Raw genomic sequence first — 4,359 nt, 5'->3', positions numbered from 1 at the left:
TAGAATAGAAAACTGCAATAACTTTGGTGTTGGAGGATGAGAATAGGGTTTGGCTATTTGACTTAAAGGAAGAAAAATATACTGTATTATGAACATACTTGGCTTGAAGTATAGATGAAAATACAAGAGAGGAACTTTTGTATAGTATATTTCAAAATGGCAAAAGGCAGATGATACGATGATATTAAAAGAAAATACAAGGACTTAAAATTAAAAGTGCATGTCAGAGAAAGAAAGAAAGAAAGAGAAAATGATTCAAGTATTGGTAGAACAGATAGATGGTTTTGAGCATGTTTTAGTATAGAGAAACAAAATGAGTAAACAAAATTTTAAAAGTAGGTCAAAGAATACAGGGTTTAGAAGAGCATAGACTCTTGTTTTATCAATCATATTTGAAACTATGCAGTAGAGGCAGTGCCTCGGTGACCCCATTAGTTAAGTGTCCATGTCTTGATCTCAGCCTGTGTCTTGATCTCAGGGTTGTGAGTTCAAGCCCTGTGTTAGGCTCCATGCATGGTTGGGGTGGAGGGCACCATGGAGCCTACTTGTAAACAAACAGAAAAACAAAAACAAGGGGCACATGGGTGGCTCAGTCCTTAAGCCCCTGCCTTAAGCTCAGGTCATGATCTCGGGGTCCTGGACCCAGTCCCACATCGGGCACCCTGCTCTGCAGAGAGCCTACTTCTCCCTCTCCCACTTCCCCTGCTTGTGTTCCCTCTTTGCTGTCTCTCTCTCTCTGTGTCAAATAAATAAGTAAAATCTTTATAAATAAATAAGGGGCAAGTTAATGAAAACAACATCCATAAACACAATGATGCAAAAAAAGATGTTCTGCATTTAGGAAAATTTACTACCAAGGAAGAAAGAAAATAAATAAATAGGATGAAATTTATTCTTAAACAAAAACACCTACAATTCTCTACTTCACTTTGAACTATGAGGAAGCATACTGATATAAAAATAACAATCAGACTTAAGCCAGGATCCCATTCAGGGGCTGAAAACTTTAGGCAACTACTGATAAAACTTGGGTTAATAATGTACAAAGCAATTCTTAATAACTGAGAACTTTCATAGAACTAAAATAGAAATAGAAAGTGGTGTTTGATCATGGGATATATTTTAAGGATATTAAACAGATGAATTTACATTAATTTCCCTCTTAAATGACAGCAAAACATATCCTAGTAAATGAATTACAACTATTTTTTACTTTAGGTTTGTTTAATTGAGATCAAACTTGAAGAAAACCAATTCGTAGCAGAGAGTTACAATGTAAAGAAAATATAATTAATGTCATTAAAATCTGCTTTGCAGAACTTGTTTTTTCCTGTGTGGTACAAAGACCATGATTCACATGGGAACTATATGGAATGTAAGACAAAGTATGGTGCACATGCAATGGGCAATACATTCAGGTGAAGCATTAACCTGCTTTGCATTACTAGTAGAATCTTTGAAAATGTTTGTTATTCTAATAGCAATGGATTGCTATCATATACAGATGTCAACTATTCCCTCTTACTCATAAAAATATACATATATTTATATATATTTTAATAATATATTATATATATATGTAAACGTAGGGACTAATCACCATGCATCAAGGTTTTATAAGTGCCATCTGTCTGTCTATTACTATAAAAAGGGCTGTGCTGGGCACAAAATTAGTTACTCCAGAATATCTCTCAAAGTGCTGCCAACATTTATACTTCCATGCTTGAGTACTTATCATCATTTCTCTCCTAAACTATTTTTCTCCATTCCTCATTATTTCTGAGTAAATTTTAGAAGTGCAAACTGATTGCACAATTACTATGCTAAAAATCTGTATGTGGATCACCACTGCCTTTGTTAAATCTTAAATTTAGTCCCATATTTTCCAGATCTTTCCTCATCTTGTTCCTGATTTCTATTCAAGCTCTGTGGCTACCATTCCTACCTTTATCCTGAGATGCAGGTATATGTCATAGATTACAGTCCACCAGATAGTCCATGTTTTCTCATTGTGCTGTGCCTTTGAAAATATAGGGCATGTATTGCATGGAGCACTGGGTGTGGTGCATAAACAATTAATTTTGGAACACTGAAAAAAATAAAATTAAATTTAAAAAAAAGAAAACATAGCTTGCTGTGCACAGATCTCCATTTCCCATTTTACCCATCAATTTAACATAATGTTCTTCAAACCCATCACCTTTTGTGACCACTCAGCCCTCCCTGGTGCCCAACAGACATACCTAAATTTCACTATGTGTTCTTCTTCAGTACCTCATTAATAACATCTGTACACTATTAAAGTGGTTGATTTATTTTTTTATTTTTTGAGTTGAAAGATAATGTTTACTTATTTCTAATCCTTTGATAATTTTTTAAAACTGTGAGTCCCAGTTTCTGCAGGTGTTAAATAGAATCAATCTTACCATAATGATGAAACAGAATGAGATCTGTAAGGTTGATTCTACATAAATGAGTGATCCCTTCCTATTACCCTTTCTTTCATTTTCACCAAAATCAGAGTTCTTCAAAAATCTAATTCATCTACACATTTTTAAAACTTGCAAAAGTCCCTGTCAGGAACTTAGGATAATATCGATGATGAGAAGGAGAGCAGAGGATTAAAAGAGGAAGGAAGACCAAGAAGAACAAAAGAGGACTACGAAAAGAATTACAGCTTAGGGGATAGCAGGAATGTTCATAGCCCAATGTCCACAATAGCGAAACTGTGGAAGGAGCCAAGATGCCCTTCAACAGAAGAATGGATAAAGAAGATGTGGCTCATATATACAATAGAATATTACTCGGCCATTAGAAAGGATGAATACCCACCATTTGCACTGACATGGATAGAACTGGAGGGAATTTCGCTAAGTGAAATAAATCGAGCAGAGAAAGACAATTATCGTATGGTTTCATTTATATGTGGAACATAAGGAATAGCATGGAGGACATTAGGAGAAGGAAGGGAAAAATGAAGTGGGAGAAATCAGAAGGGGAGACAAACCGTGAGAGACTATGGGCTCCTGGAAACAAACAGGGTTTCAGAGGTGGGGGTGGGAGGATGGGTGAGGCTGGTGATGGGTATTAAGTAGGGCATGTATTGCAGTGAGCACTGAGTGTTATACTCAAACAATGGATCATGGAACACTACACCAAAAACTAATGAAGTGCTGTATGATGACAAATGAAACATTAAAAAAAAAAAAGGGTAGGAAGGTGGAGAGTAGCCCAAGCCCACACATAAAAACTGGGATTCTGACACTTCAGAATCCATTCTTCTCTCCTGCCGGAGGTCTGCTGTCATTGTTATGAAGGGGAACAAATTTCCTCTCATGTTGCTCAGCATTCTGGTTTCAATTTTTCACTCTTGCTTTCAAATCTGTTTTCTCAGATTTTTGAGATTTGGGAAAGTAAATAACTGTCTTCTGACTCTGGCATTTTGCACCTCATGGAACCAAAATTGAGATACAATCCGTTTAAGTATTCACTACATTCTGGTGTCTAGACTTATGTTCTCATTCTTCTTTTACTTTATTATCATGATGTTTTTACACCTATCTTTCCCAAAGTAAGATTGCTTTAAAACATTAGTTTTGGGGTTTAATAAATGTATACCATTCACTTATTTCCAATTCCCTTACACACTTGTTTTATAAGTTTTGTCATTCTTTTCTGTAGAGGAGAATAAAGGTTAAATCCTCTTTTCAGTTTTTGATTTATACATGGATTAGAACAATATTTGAATTAAATGTATACTCACTTTTTACCCCCAGTACAATGTTTTGTCTTTAAAACAAATAGCTACACAAAGATACCTGATATAAATAATTGTAATGTCCTCAGCTAATTTCTTTTGGTAGCCTATGATTTTGTTTCATTTTGTTTTTAGTAAGATAATATATTTATGAAGGGTATACTTAAATGAGAACATCTTTAAGTGCTACAGAGGGGGAAAAATTGCTGCATATGTGACATATTAACCCAAGTGGTTGAATTCATAAGCTAAGATCTCTTCTCTCCAAAGTTCCTAGTATGTTTCATCATGATTATTGCTCACTCTTTTAAGACTTTATTCTTATATCACATCCTAACTGTGTGGAAGTACTCACAGACAGTCAACTCATAAATCTAAGGTAGCAGGAGCTAGGTTTATTAGATTGCAGAAACAGTTCCTAAGAGGCCTGGGTAAACTTGTTTCATGCTTATATCATATTTAAATTTGTTGTTTTTTTCATATAGTCTCCTACGATGGTTAAGTTCATGGACTTAGGGTAGACTTAAATGTGGGGCTTGCCCATGGAACTTTGTATTTACTACACCATTCTTTTCCTCAGTGTCCCTATTTGTAAACTGGAG

Source organism: Neovison vison, chromosome 1 (assembly GCF_020171115.1).
Source record: "Neovison vison isolate M4711 chromosome 1, ASM_NN_V1, whole genome shotgun sequence".
NCBI classification, from domain to species: domain Eukaryota; kingdom Metazoa; phylum Chordata; class Mammalia; order Carnivora; family Mustelidae; genus Neogale; species Neogale vison.
The sequence above is the reverse complement of the archived record's forward strand: the minus strand, read 5'-3'. Positions refer to the sequence as shown.